Genomic DNA, 15481 nt, shown 5'->3' on the forward strand with positions numbered 1-15481 from the left:
CTTCAATCCCGATACAAAAAGCAGGTAGTTAAGGAAAATCGACCGAATAAAATTATAATCAACAATAGAAACAGAATTATACATAAAGATAACATCAAATATTAAATATTTTCATGACGACTTTTTGAAAATACAATTGAAATTTGAAATTGAATTGCCATCAAATTCATTAAAAAATGTCATCTTCAATGAAGAAACGATACTGAGAAAGCATCGTTTAAAATTAATAACTTTTGACCTACTAAATTTAGTTGATACCATAACCCTCTTAAAAGTAAACATTTTCAATACAAAAATTTTAAATAAAAACGAAATAGAGGACATTTATAAGCATGAAAAACATCCCGTTGAACTGTCTGATTTGCTGGACATTGCAACGGTTAAAATAATTCGAAATGCTGATTTAATAATCATTTACATAAAATATCCTCAAATTAAAGATATTTGCAAGTTTTACCATGCAAGAGCCATCTCACAAAATGATGGAATGTTAGTTATAAGTGAAAAAGTTTGTGAATGTAAGGAGAAATACTATTTAATGAATAATTTTAAAAGTGAAACTTTTAACAATTACGCACAAATAAATTTACAGAAGACCTGTTTCACCAATTTACTTAATGGCTTTAAAGCCAACTGCACTAAAAAAAGGGGAAAAAACAAAGAAATAGACATCATTCAGGATGGTGCCATATTAGTTTCAGGCAAAAATATCGTAGACAAAACTACTTTGTTAGGATCGTATCTCCTTATATTCAACAACACAACTGTAATAAATAATATAACCCACATAAATGATAAGGTTAAAATTCTAAGATATATATCGCATCATAGATATAGCGATTTTGAATTAGTTGATTATATACAATCGAATGATAAGCAATTTTCTTTTGATAATGTTAATATTTTAAATCCCCTATAACATTAGGTAATACGGCCTTACCATTAACAACATTATTCTTAATCATTTTGATATTGATAATGTTATTTTACTTCGGCTATAAATTAACCAAATTTGTACTTATTAAATCAATAAGAATACCGTCAGAAGAAATAGTGGAAAGCAGCATTCAAATACTGTCAGAAGAAATTAGAGCTCTATCAGAGCTTCAAAATGTATCGGGACGAAACATTTAAGAATGAGGGGAGGTAACGTACCCAATTCTATTGAGCTCTTATACGAGTTGTAAACAATCTTTGGCTTTCCAAAACGAAAACAATTTCAATCTTGGGCCTCCGCCTAATTGATTTCTAAGATGTACAATCTCAAGGGCTCCCGCCGCAATCCCAATCTTTGACACTCGCCTAAATGGAAAACCAATGTTTGCCCACACCCGGCTTCTCATAAACAATCTCACTCCCGGCTTTCTGCAGATCCTGCACTTTAGGCATTTTACAGTTCTCTCTTTGGATGACGAAATCCAATACTCGGGATGGCGAAATCAATTGAAATGTTCATAGAAAAACTATTCCCGAAAGGGATCAACGATGCAAAGATCAGAAAGTTCAAGTCAGTCTTGATCCAGAAGCGACACCGCAAAGTCGAGCTAAAAATTAAGATCGCGCAAACCCTTTGCCCGGAAGCCTTTGTGACCCTCTACTTAAATCTATATCAGTGAAGTTAGAAGTAAAATAAAACCTTTTTAAAAACACAATCCGCTACCGCAGTTATTTAATTTGTATGTAGATATGTACGCGCGTAACATCAAAGACGGGTGTTAATAAAGTTTCAGTTACATTACGTTAAACTGCTGATGTTATGCGTTGGAACTTGATAATGAATTAAATGTAAATTGGACAAAACTCGATCCCGTGCGGCTGCTTTGTAGACTCTTGTCCGCCTGAAGTTGGTTAGAGGACAACAGGTGCGATGTATATGGTTCCTGGCCGTACTGACGAATCTTCCGCCAAGCCTTTATTTAGTTAAATATGACTGAGCAGCACTAAATATTCTTCGCGATTGAGGCTGATCTGGTTCACTTGGATCTTTGGAGATTCCGAACTCGGTGGTAATATAAGGTCCAGAAAGGATGAATTATGGTTGGAGTTGGAGAGACCTCGACAACTGTACGCCTAAGCCAGCTCCCAGGGTAGTCTTCTCGAGACTATACCGCGATGGGGCAGCTTAGGTACACTTCCCTGCAACATAGGTTATGTCAGCACGTGCACGGCATTAATATGAAAACATACCTTTTTCCCCAAATATATCTGCACTAAATTCTTCTTATTCACTGACCACTGGACTGTACGGCACTTGTAATTATATGCTTCCAGCATATATATGTGGAAATATATATATTTTCCGGACATATGTATCTATATCTATATATCTATATGTGTGCACTGTGTATGTTGCTCGCACTCGGGAACTATCACGTCTTTACAGATCGATCAACTTTCTTCTTTTGTTCAAAGCAGTAATAGACGATGGACTGAGTAGCCTTTGCAGCAGAGCTTTTGAGCTTTTTACTAACTGTGCAATCGTATGATCTAGAACATTCGAGCAGCATTAGACGATCGTCTAATGCACAGCATAGCTTAACTGTGCAATCGTACGATTGCCGTCTATGCTTCCCACTGTCCGTCGCTTGCATGTGTGCGTGGGCGTTCGGACTTAAGAGCGGCTAAAGCTTTGATCCAACCTTAAGAGCGGCTAAAGCTTGATCATTTGAAAGATCACTAGGGGGTCTCACGAGACGAAAGAAGATAACCAATTCCCTATATTTTTGTGCTGGCTACTACACTATCGCACCGCTCAGCAGCCCGTATACACGTCTAGAGACTAGCTTACCCCTGAACTCCCACGCTTGTACTCGTCGAAAGCCTCCTCTTCCCCGTGGGTGCAGCGTAGATGCAGGATCTCCTCTCCGTAAGTGTAGTATCGATGCAGGGTCTTCTCCCCGTAAGCGCAGCGTCGATGCCGGATCTTCCCCGTGTCACTGATAGCGTTGGACACGTGGCCGCCACGTGTTTTTACTTTTTCCAAGCCACTCGAATTTTTCCGCGAACACGTCCGACTCCTACGACTGCTCCCAATCGACTTTCTTCTTCCACGTTTTCCCAGCTCAGAGCCGGCGTTCTGCTGGCTCTCCGATCCAGCGTCAGCGTGGGCGGCTAGCGTCGTCATCTTCCGCGGCGGCAGAGGGCTGGCGCCGTCGTTCGGCGTCTACGCTGCGCCGGTGACTTTCGTCTCTCTGTCTCGCTGCTGGCGCGTCGTTACTTCGCTTTTGTTTTCCGCGTCTCTCTTCTGCCGTTGCTGCTGTGGGCTTACTGTTCCAGCGCTTCGTTGCTGCGTCGACGCTGGCTGCTTATCTTTTCGGCGCTTCTCGTCTTCGGCCGTCGCTGAATCCCGGTGCTTTCCTCGTCTCTCTTTGGCCGCTGCTGCGTCGTTTTTGTTGGGTTTGGTTCTCGGCGTATTCCTCGTCTCTCTTTGGCCACTGCTGCGTCGTTGTTGTTGGGTTTGGTTCTCGGCGTATTCCTCGTCTCTCTTTGGCCGCTGCTGCGTCGTTGTTTTCGGGTTTCTGCTTTCTCGGTGTATTCACGCCGTTGCTGCGTCGATGCCGTTGGTTTTCGGTCCTCGGTGTATTCCTCTCTCGTTTTGGCTGCTGCTGCGTCGTTGTTGTTGGGTTTTGGTTCTGAAAAGCCAGTGGCGTCCGCCGTGATCGAGACTTTCCCCCCCCCCCCCCCCCCCCCGCCCCTTTAAAGAAGATAATAAGCTACGTGGGGCTTAGAGACCCCTCGGGCCGTATTATATAAAATTAATGTCATGTAGCCTTCGTGGCCTTCCCCCCCCCCCCCCCCCCCTTAACCTAAAACTGAAAAGTCAATAAAGAAAAGTCAAAAATCTTAATTCTAATAACGTAATCTCGGGTCCCTCCAATGGAAAAATGACGGCGAACTGATGGGCGGAAAAAATGTGGGTGGAGCGTACGCTCCCTCACACCCCCTCCATACTTCGGGGGTGCCGAAGAGTGACGGTGACGTCCCGGCTGCGGGTAATCTTTATGCGGAAGCAAGTGCCGTCATGGACCTCCAGTCGCCGGACTCCCAGTCGGTAGGCGCGATCGCGTAAGAATACGGTGATGTTGGATATGAGGTCCCGAGGCATACTCCAGCGGGAGGCTCTCTTCGGAGTCGAAGTCAACGACTCCCTCATCGGGACGTTGTGGGGGTAGTCCGGCGTGGGCGGCTACGAGGGGAGGCGGGACGTCATCTGACCCCGACGGGTTGGCTGGTGCCCACTGCTAGTTCGCCAGGGGCGCGAAGCCCAGGCTCATGAGGGACCCGGAATCGGACCCTCCGTCGTCGCGTTAGGGTCCTACTAACACCCTCCCCCCCCCCCCCCCCCCCCCCCCCCCCCTGTATCGCTTGCGTGGGACACGTCGGAGTAGTGTGGTCCAGCACCGTCCCCGGATTCGTCCTCGTGGTGTACTGCTGGAGGGGTGGCTGCCCGACCTTGACCGGCCAGGTTCCACTCGGCCCAAAGGGGCGAGTCCCATTCGTTCCCGCGAGCCTGTGGGACGCCAGGCTTTGAGCGTCGCGTATTATCGTCTCGTGCTCGTCGGTGTCCGTTGTCGCGTTGTCGTCGTCGATGGCAGCCCCATAACTCCCGAACCAACGGCGATTCAGGGCGGCGACGTCGTGATTGGGCGCCGAGCGGACACCTGCGGTTGCGAAGCGGCCATCGGGCTCTACTTCCTCTTCGGCGTCGGTCCCCGCATCAACCCTTGGATGGCTGCCGCGCGCTGGCCCCATGGCATCCTGTCCTGTTGTCGAAGTGTCGCCTCTCCGACCCGCCTCAGCTGGGCTTGACGGGAGGCGGATGGCCCATTGGGGTCGACGATCCAGCCGCGAGTCCGGTGTGTCGTTGGTTCGTCGGCAGGTGCCGGGACTTCAGGCAGCTGGTCTCCGCTAGGGTGTCCCGTCGTATCACCATTTGCCCCTAGGGGCCGAGCTCGCCTTCCGTCTCTTAGACGCTTCATGTCTTCAGTCGATTCTAGGGAGAAAATGCCTGTCGGTTAGAACCTGCCTGTCTTAACTAGAAGTATTAATACCCTCCCCCTATCCTGCTTGAGCGGTGCGAGTACGAAGATAGTTACATTGGATGTAGTACTTATCTAATCCCATGAGGGGATGTATACGTAGCTTACGGTTTCGTGGGTCGCGCCCCTTACGGGGCGATGACGTGACGGTAGCGCGCTACCGCAAGTGGCCCTTGCGAAGTCGGCAGGTCATTCGGGTCTCTCCAGTGTCGTCGGGTTCTCCTCGGGGTGGTCCAATCCGTGGAACGCCTTTAAGTCGGCTAAACTCGCTGTTTTCCTTCGTTTGCCTTGTTGACTCTGTAGTCGAACTACGTTGGGAGATAAGAATCGGGTTACCTTGTACGGCCCGTCGTACTTGGGGGCCAACCGTGCCGCGAAACCGTCGGCGGCTTTGGATAAGTGATGCTGCCGAAGGAGGACTAGGGTTCCTAGTTCCGGTCGCCACTCGCGCCGTCGGAGGTCGTATGTTCTCTTCTGCTCTTGGGATGCCCGTTGGGTGTTCTCCTGTACGACCTTGAACACTTCCTGCAGTCGTGTCGCCTTCTCGTGGGCAGGCTCTGGTTCACTTCCTAATCCTGGGGTCACTTCGTCGTACAGGGCTCCTGGTAGCCTTGGTTCTCATCCGAGTACCAAAAAGGCCGGGCTGAAGCCCGTGGTGTCCGACGTGCTGCTGTTTATGGCCAAGCTTAACTCAGGGAGGAGATCGTCCCAGGTCCGTTGGTCCCCGTCGACGTATTGGGCAATCATTGTCTTGTCCGGTTTGCCCTCTCCGTCGGGTTTTGCTGAGGGGTATACGACGCGGTGTGCTCGAGTTCCATTCCCGCCACCTCGCAAAATTTCCGGAAGGACCGACTAGTGAATTGGGTCCCGTTGTCGCACACAAACTTCCACGGGACCCCGAATCGGCAGAGTATCCCCTCTCGGAACGCCTTCTCCAAGTGGGCGGTTGTGGCTTTCCGGAGTGGCACAAGTTCTACCCATTTGCAGAATGAGTCGATGAACACGAGGAGCATCGTGTTGCCGTGCGTTGAGCGGGGTAGGGGGCCTACGAAGTCCGCGCAAAGGATGTCGAACGGGCCCTTCGCCTGTCGCGTATACATGTGACCTGCGGGTTTGTTCTGGCTCACCTTGAATTTTTGGCAGCTTTCGCAATGTTTCACGTATCGGGCCACGTCTCTGTAGAGTCCTGGCCAGGAATATCGTTGGGTTACCCGAGTGGTAGTCTTCCGTATTCCTAGGTGTCCGGCGGTCGGGTGATCGTGGCATTCTTCTAACACTCGTCTACGATGGCCACTGGTGACGCATAACTTCCACGGGTGAGATTTTTCCTCGATTGGTCGGTGTCCAGGCTGCCGGTCGATCTGTCCGTTCTCGATTATAAATTCTCTGCATTCCTCAGGTCGTGACTGGATACGTTTGAGCAACCTTTGTATCCAGGGGCAGGTGGGCAGGTCTTCTTGGGTTCGCTGTATGGTGTCGAAAGGTTGCCGGGAAAGAGCGTCTGCTACGATGTTTTGGCTTCCGCGTCGATAAAGCACGTCAAAGCGATACTGTTGGAGTTCCAGAGCCCAACGGGCGATGCGACCGGTTGGATTATTGATCGAGTTTAACCACTTCAAGGCGAGATGGTCGGTGATGACGTCGAAGTGGTAGCCCTCCAGGTAGCATCGTAATTTCCTGATGGCCCAGACGATGGCTAAGCACTCCTTTTCCGTGGCTGATTAGTTCTCTTCTGCTTTCAAGAGCCTTCGACTGGCGTAGGCTATGACCCTCTCCTCTCGGCTGATCTGTTGCGTCAGGACCGCCCCTAGACCGTAGTCGCTTGCGTCAGTTTGTAGAGTGAACCTCTCCCCGAAATCCGGGCAGGCTAAGACGGGGGCTTGGGTTAACTTCTCCTTCAACTCCTCGAAAGCGGCCTGCTGTTCGTCACTCCAGATCCACCTTTTCTCCTTCTTCAGGAGGCTAGTCATTGGTTGTACAATCGTCGCGAAGTTTGGGACAAACCTCCGGTACCACGATGCCATTCCTAGGCAGCGTCGAAGCTCCTTTATTGAACTGGGTGGGACCAACTTCCGAACGGCGACGATCTTATCTGGGTCGGTGTGTATACCCTGCTCACTAATGACATGTCCCAGGTATACGATGCTTTTCTGGAAGAAGCTGCATTTCTTTTGGTTCAATCTTAGATTTGCTTCCCGTAGTCTCCGGAACACCTCTCGCAGATGGGCGACGTCTTCCTCCAACGCCGCTCCGATGACAATAATGTCATCAAGGTAAGCGAATGCGTTGGGTTCCATCTGTGGTCCGATGACGCTGTCCAAGGCTCGCTGGAACGTGGCCGATGCTGAGTGCAGTCCGAACAGCATCACCTTCCAATGGAAGAGTCCTCTGCCCGGAACGGTTAAGGCGGTACATTCTCGGCTCCCCTCGGTCATAGGGATCTGCCAATACCCCTTCTTGAGGTCCAAAGTCGAGATGTAACGTGCGTTACGGAGCCTCTCGATGATGTGGTTGATCCTGGGCAGTGGGTAGGCGTCGGGTATTGATTGCGCGTTGAGTTGTCGGTAGTCTACGCACATCCGCATCTCGCCTGTCTTCTTTCCCACCAGTACGATGGGAGCGCTGTGTGGGCTTTTTGAAGCTTCGATTCGCCCGTCTTGCAGCAACTCGTCGACCTGAGCATTGATGATTTTCTGCATGGCCGGATTTTTGGGGAAGTACCTCTGCTTTATCGGCTTGTCGTCCTTCTGAGTGATGGTATGCTCAGCTATGTGAGACACGCCCTCCAATCCCTCGAACTTGGCCAATTCTTGCTTCAAAAACTCGGCTACCCACGGCGGGAGGTTCGGTGGTGGGGGCTGTCGGTGGCGAGATTTCTTCGAGCAGGGCACATGTTATGATGGCGAGGTTCACGGTGATAGGGTCAGTCGAGTCTGATCTTCGAAAAGGGTTGCGTTGTCGACCGGCCGCGGCATCGGCTAAAGGGGCGAGTTGATAATTCGTTGGGGGGTGAGGTGCGAGTTGGTCTACCTTGACCCGCTCATGTCCTTCGGGGCCGTGGTCTTCCAGGCGTAGCGGGTCGTAGTGTAGAGCGATGCTGGTTTCCCGTGGGGTCGTTCGCTCTGATTGAGCCGCACTGCTGGGCATTTCTGATTTGGCTCGCGTCGATCGTGTTATATTTTTAGCGCCGCCGGGTCCGTCTCGGTCGGGGCTTAGATGCGTTGTCCTTGTATTACTGCTGGGTCTGGCGTAGTCGAGGCTTCGATGCGTTGTCCTTGTATTGCGGCTGGGTCTAGCCTGGTCGGGGCTTAGAAGCGTTTTCCTGATATTGCTGCTGAGTCTGGCGTAGTCGAAACCTAGAAACGTTGTCCTGATGTTACTGCTGGTTCTGGCGTGGTCGTGGCTTAGCTCCGTTGTCTTGGTAGGGATACTCTGGGTGGTACCCAGGACTGGCCCTGGGTGTGTCCAGCGGTGTCGCAGTCGTCTCCGTCGAATCTTCGTTGCTCTGGGTGTTCTTCGAGGCGGACGGACTGGCCCTGGGTGTGTCCAGCGGTGTCGCAGTCGTCTCCGGCGAATCTTCGTTGCTTTGGGTGTTCTTCGAGGCGGCCGGACTGGCCCTGGGTGTGTCCAGCGGTGTCGCAGTCGTCTCCGTCGAATCTTCGTTGCTCTGGGTGTTCTTCGAGGCGGACGGACTGGCCCTGGGTGTGTCCAGCGGTGTCGCAGTCGTCTCCGTCGTAGCTTCGTTGATGATTCTGGCGTGGTCGTATCGAATCGTGGGTTGGGTTCGGATGGCGTTGCTGGGTCTGGCGTGTTCGAGATTCTGGTGCGGTTTCATGGTTACGTTGATGGGTCTGGCGTGTTCGAGATTCTGGTGCGTTGTCACGGTTACGTTGCTGGGTCTGGCGGGTTCGAGATTCTGGTGCATTGTCACTGGTACATTGCTGGGTCTGGCGTGGTTGGGATTCTGGTGCGTTGTCACTGGTACATTGCTGGGTCTGGCGTGGTTGGGATTCTGGTGCGTTGTCACTGGTACATTGCTGGGTCTGGCGTCGGCTCCGTCCGGTGGGTCGCTGTTGGATTGGTCGAGTGGGTAGGAGCAGCGGATGCAGTCGCGGGACTTTCGTCACTACAAGTAACCATGCGGGGCCGAGTCGAGGATGATGTGGGGATCGGGTTGGTTTCCCGGATCGCCCGCTGGGTCAACTGCAAGTACGCTCGTCCGCATTGTATTATGGCCTGGACGCCGCAATGGAAATCGAGCCCCAGTATGATGACGTCCACTACCATGGGTAGGACTAATAGAATCACCCGCGTTTCCGGTTGATCCAGACGTACCTTGACCGAAACTGCTTGCGTCACCTCCTTTGCTGTACCGTCCGCCAGGCGGACGGTAGTCCTTATATTCCGTGCGTTCCCTCCAGTACTTACTTCATGAGCGATGCGTTGACTGACGAACGACCGCGTTGCTCCCGTATCGAGGGTAGCTGTGAGCGGTACTCCTTCGATGGTTACTAGCGCGGCGATCCTGCCTCCTTCCAAACTTAAGGGATGGGTTACTCCTGGGGGCCCTGGAGGTATGTCTCCGATCGGATCCCTGACGAGCGGAGACTCGGCCCGTTTCCCGACTCGGATAGCCTAAAGCAGTCGATCGTCCGGATGCCGCGGCGGCCACACTCCCAACAGAATAGCACTCGCCGATTCCTGCATGAACTGCTGTAATGACCTTCCTCCCTGCAATTCCGGCAGGCCCGGCGTGTGTTCACCGGCCGGTCTCCATCCTGGGTCACTACGCGGCTTGCCGTCTCGGCGCTCCGGGAGGGCCCGGTGTCGTCCGGAGGGGCATGCTGTGGGGTGGATAATCCGGGTCCTTGGTATGATGGCGTTCTGGCTTTCGTATTTGGGCGGTCGTTAGCTGGGTGGGTTTGTTCGCGGTCCCGCGTTGTCTCGTACGCTACTATCAATTGGGTCAGTTCTCGCAACGCCTCGACCTCATGTCTACGGGTGAACAGTTGGTATTCCGTCCGAAGGTTCTCGTAGATCCTGTCCAGCATCATGAGTCGAAGGTCGGTCAAGTAATCCTTAAAGGCTTCTCGGGGTCGTTGGTGACGGGAGCGGATCGTATCTTCCAAGCGCTGAATGTATCGCGGGGGTAGGAAGAACTTCAAGAACTCCTTCCGGAACTCGGTCCATGGCTTGCCTTGCATCTGGAACGTCCTAAACCATCCTTCTGCCTTGCCAGCTAGTAGCCCGGAGATGGCTCGCGGCAGTTGTGCTGGGCTTCCGCCATATGAGTCGACCCTTTCTTCCAACCGTCCGTCGAACTTCAGACCCCAATTGCGCAGATTATCGGCCAGGGCGGCGAAGGAAATTTCTTCCCTTCCGGGTCGCGAAGTTCCGGCTTCCTCGGGGAAGCGGTGCTGTGGTGATTGTCACCATGTCGCCGGTCAGTCGTGGTTTCAAGCCGGCCAGAGTAGCCGTGAGCTGCGCGCGGGAACTCGGGAATTATGATAGATAGAGGCTGCTCCGCACAGATCCCTTCTTTCCGCTCTCGCTGACTCGGTCCCGGCGACGGGGACGTGTTCCTCGGGCTTCTCGGGCTGGGTGCGCTGTCGAAGACCATTCCGAGCTCTTTGATCCGTTTTTCGATCCCAGTCGGATGCTCACCGCGCGAGATAAAGGCCGAGATCCGGCTGCGCAGTTCTTCCACTGTCCCGGTTTCACCGAGGCCGAATTCGGCGGCGATGGCCTGCAATTCGTCCTTGCGCCGATACGAAATCCACTGTACCCCCATGTCGAAGCACGGTGGTCTAACAGGCACTTCGAGGTCTTTCGCGTTTCCGACGGTAGTATCATGTATTGACCCTCCGGTAGAATCTTTTCTTAGGTCACGCACTGAATACCGGAGTCCTTGGGGCTAGTCACGGAAGCACGGCGTATGCACGGTTAACACGGTTGTCCAGTGGAGGCGTCCTTGGCGTCCTTGCTGCTTGGGGTCCTGGTTTATAGTCCTTGCTATCGTTGTCCTTGGAATTGTCCTTGTGGTCCTGGTCGTGCTGGGTTCGTTGATTTAAGCGTTGGATCTCGTCCCGTGTTGATGGCTGAACGCTGACTGATCACTTTAAAGGCTGGGCGTTTACTCTCCGCTATCGTTTTGTAGGCCGGGCCTTGAATGATCACGCTGAAGACCGTGCATTGAATGACTGCTCTGAAGACCGGGCGTTGACTGCTCGCGCTGAGGGTCGGGCATCGACTATTCTCGCTGAGGGCTGGGCGTTGACTGCTCGCGCTGAGGGTCAGGCATCGACTATTCTCGCTGAGGGCCGGGCGTTGACTATTCTCGCTGAGGGCCGGGCGTTGACTATCGGCTATTGTTTTGTAGGCCGGGCATTAAATGATCGCGCTGAAGACCGGGCGTTTACTATTCTCGCTGAGGGCCGGGCGTTGACTATCCTCTTCTGGGTCTGAGTACGAAATATATAGCCGGGCTGGTTGGTCTTCGGGAGGATTCCGGCCTCTACCGCTCACGACTCGCTGCTCGCCGCGTACGTGTCGCTCTCTCTCTAGCGATTTCTGCCCAGCTTCGGCTCGGTTCTATTTCTCTGCCGCCTCGCCGCGGCGCTCTCCAACTCATGTGGGCGCAGCGGCCACGTGCTGACGCTATTGCTAGGGAGGTTAGGGAAGCCAGCCTCGGCTGTACGTGAATAATGGGCGACCTCACGTGCGGTTTTTTTTACAGAGATATACAGCTATTCTTGTCCTAATGATTGCGACTGGCCGTGCTTGCGCATGGTACAGTCCCGATTCCCCCTGCTACTCGGTTTTTTTTTTTTTTTTTCGATCGACTGTTCCATTTAACGCCCCAAAACATAACGGAATCCCAGAGCCCTGCTCGGGCGCCATCTGTAAGGAAGCGATCCTGGGCTGGGGTACATATCTCAGTCTACTCCAGGGTCGAAATTACAGTAATATTTATAATTTGGACCCCACCGAACTCAGAATCAATACGGAGGTCTTTACTATGCGACAATACCGACAGGTGTCGCCGAGAGTACCTAGGCTATCGCCAGACAGTACTTAAGGGACCCCGCCGGCCTGAGAGTTACTACGAAGCGGAAAGGGGGACTATGCTATGCGGAAATACCGACAAGTATCGCCGAGTGTAACTAGGCTATCGCCGGACGGTAATGTAACGAACCTAAAAGGTTTCGATACAATCCGTCCACCGACCTATAATGAGCGCATCTCACCGCACCCCACAACCAGCGCCCCCTCCGCAAGCAACCACCGATCAACACGCGCCAACTCTAGAACGATGACCAAAGACATCAGGTCACGCGAGCTTTCCCCCACTCCAAGAAAAACTGATAGCTGAGGACCTAATCGAACCATCCCGGAGCCCCCACAGCGCGCCAATCGTCCTGGTCCGCAAAAAGGACGGGAGATGGCGCATGTGTGTAGATTATCGGCAGCTAAACGAGCGTTCCATCCCGGACGCGTACCCGCTACACAGGATCAACTACATACTAGAGCGACTCCGAAATGCCCACTTCATCACGACCCTCGACCTGAAAAACGGATATTTGCAGATACCAATGGCCCGCGACAGCCGGGAAGCCACGGCATTCACGATACCCGGCCGAGGATTATACCAATGGAAAGTAATGCCTTTCGGTTTACACTCCGCGGGTGCCACGTTTCAACGGACCCTCGACGCCGTTATCGGCGCAGACATGGAACCATTCGCGTTCGCATATCTCGACGACATCGTCATCGTCGGGAAAAGCTTCCAGGAACACCTGAACAACGTAAAAGAAGTTTTCGCACGACTGCGAAAGGCAAACCTACGGGTCAACACGGACAGGTGTGCCTTCTTCCAGCCCCGTATAAAATACCTGGGCCACGTGATCAGCGAAGAAGGTATCCACACGGACCCCGACAAAATCGCAGCCGTAAAGGATCTGAGGCCGCCGACCAACCTGAAGGAGCTACGACAATGCGTAGGCATGGCTACCGCATGGGTGGTACCGCAGATTTGTCCCAAACTTTGCCACCGTAGTCCAACCAATGTCACTGCTGCTGAAGAAAGGGAAAGCATGGAAATGGGGTCAAGAACAACAAGACGCCTTCGACGAGCTGAAAACACTGCTCACCACCGCACCGGTACTCGCCTGCCCAGACATTAACGTCAAATTTTCCCTGCAGACGGACGCAAGCAACCTTGGATTAGGCGCGGTCCTCACCCAAGAGATCGAAGGGAAAGAGCGGGTCATCGCATACGTCAGTCGACGCCTCAACAAGGCAGAAGAAAACTACTCGGCCACCGACAAGGAATGCCTCGCCGTCATCTGGGCGATCCGAAAACTGCGATGCTATCTCGAAGGCTACCGATTCGACGTCATAACCGATCATCTCGCACTAAAGTGGCTGAATACCCACGAGAGCCCTTACGGTAGAGTAGCAAGATGGGCGCTCGAACTACAGCAATACCAATACGACGTGCGCTATCGGGACGGCAACCAGGACGTAGTCGCAGACGCACTATCAAGACAACCACTGGAGACCCTCTCCCGCATTGGGGAAGACGACACACCATGCACCTGGCTTTAACAAAGGATCCAACAAGTCCAAGACGAACCCCAGAAGTACCCAGACTAGACGTACGAAAATGGGCAGCTATACCGCTATCTAGGACACGGAGCCGACGACGACGACCACATACCGTGGAAACTATGCGTGCCCAAAAACGGCCGGACGAGAGTACTCCGCGAATGCCACGACGAACCAACGGCAGGACACCTTGGCGTCCGAAATACAATCCTGAGGACAACACAACAATACTACTGGCCAGGACTACACAAAGAAGTGCGACGGTACGTGCAGGGCTGCGTAAGCTGTCAGAAGTTCAAAGCCACGCAGCGCAAGGCCGTGGGCAGGATGCTCACACGTAAAGCCGAAGAACCCTTCGCCACCCTGTGTGCCGACTTCGTCGGACCATTACCATGGTCCAAGTGGGTCGAACTGGTACCCCTCAAGAAAGCGACAACAGCGAACCTCGAACGAGCCTTCAGAGAACGAATACTGAGCAGCTTCGGCGTGCCAAAACTATTCGTCTGCGACAACGGAACCCAGTTCACCAGCCGATCGTTTAGAACATTCATGCGAAGCGCAGGCGTGGAGCTGCAACACACAGCCCCATATTGCCCCCAGGAAAACCCGACGGAGAGAGCCAATCGGACTGTGAAAACGATGATCGCCCAGTTCGTCGACGACCACCAGAATACATGGGACGAGCTCCTACCCGAGATGACATTGGCGATCAACTCCAGCGTCTCCGAGACGACCGGATTCAGCCCCGCCTTCCTCCTGCAAGGAAGAGAGCCCCGACTCCCCGGCGCCCTCTACGACGAAGTCACGTCCGGGACGGGACGCCAGAGACGGCCACCAGCAAAGCGACGAGGCTGAAAGAAGTATTCGCCATCGTCCGGAACAACATCCAGAGAGCCAGTCAAGAACAAGGGAGACATTACAACCTCCGCCGGCGACTATGGCGACCCGCCGTCGGATCACTGGTACTACTACGCCAACACCACCTCTCAAACGCCGCCGAGGGCTTTGCGGCAAAGCTAGCCCCGAAGTTCGACGGCCCCTACCGGGTCAAGAGTTTTCCATCGCCAAACATCGCCAAATTACAACACTGCGAAAGCCGAAAACACAAAACCGCAAATATCAACGACCTGACAGAGTTCCACGATCACGAGTCCGAAGAACCCACTGACCTACTCGAGAATGCTGACATCGACGAAGTAAGCAACGAGACCTCAACCCGACGCCCCAACCACGGCACCGCTGAGTCAGCAAAACCCGGGACACCCGGCCAAAAGACAACACCGGCAAAAAAAACGAGCCCGATGGCATAATACCGCCGAGAATGCAAGCGCAGCGAACCGCGCGACCACCAATTAATCGAACAGCGCTGACGCCAGCGAGAGAAGTAACGTAACGCTCACGACCACGCGCCCCAATAGCCCGCTGACGAAGCGAAGAGAACGCGGAGACGTCAACACAACGCACCCCGACGCCCGAGGCGTACGAGCCATCTGCTGCCGAGTACGCCGCCCGGTGGACGGTGGGTCCGCCAGAGTGGGCAACGAACACCGTCAACCGGATCCTGCCGACGCCTCTAATCCAGGAGGTACGGCGGCGACTAGAGCCGCTGGGTCGAACCCTATTCGACAGTTGGTGGTTCGAACAAAGGTACAGGACCCACCGCCGCGCACCCGACGCACGAGTCTTCGTAACTCTCGTCGGGGAAGAAAGGGGAGGGTGTAACGAACCTAAAAGGTTTCGATACAATCCGTCCACCGACCTATAATGGGCGCATCGCACCGCACCCCACAACCAGCGCCCCCTCCGCAAGCAACCAACGATCAACACGCGCCAAC

This window comes from Drosophila miranda, assembly GCF_003369915.1.
Source record: "Drosophila miranda strain MSH22 chromosome Y unlocalized genomic scaffold, D.miranda_PacBio2.1 Contig_Y1_pilon, whole genome shotgun sequence".
NCBI lineage: Eukaryota > Metazoa > Arthropoda > Insecta > Diptera > Drosophilidae > Drosophila > Drosophila miranda.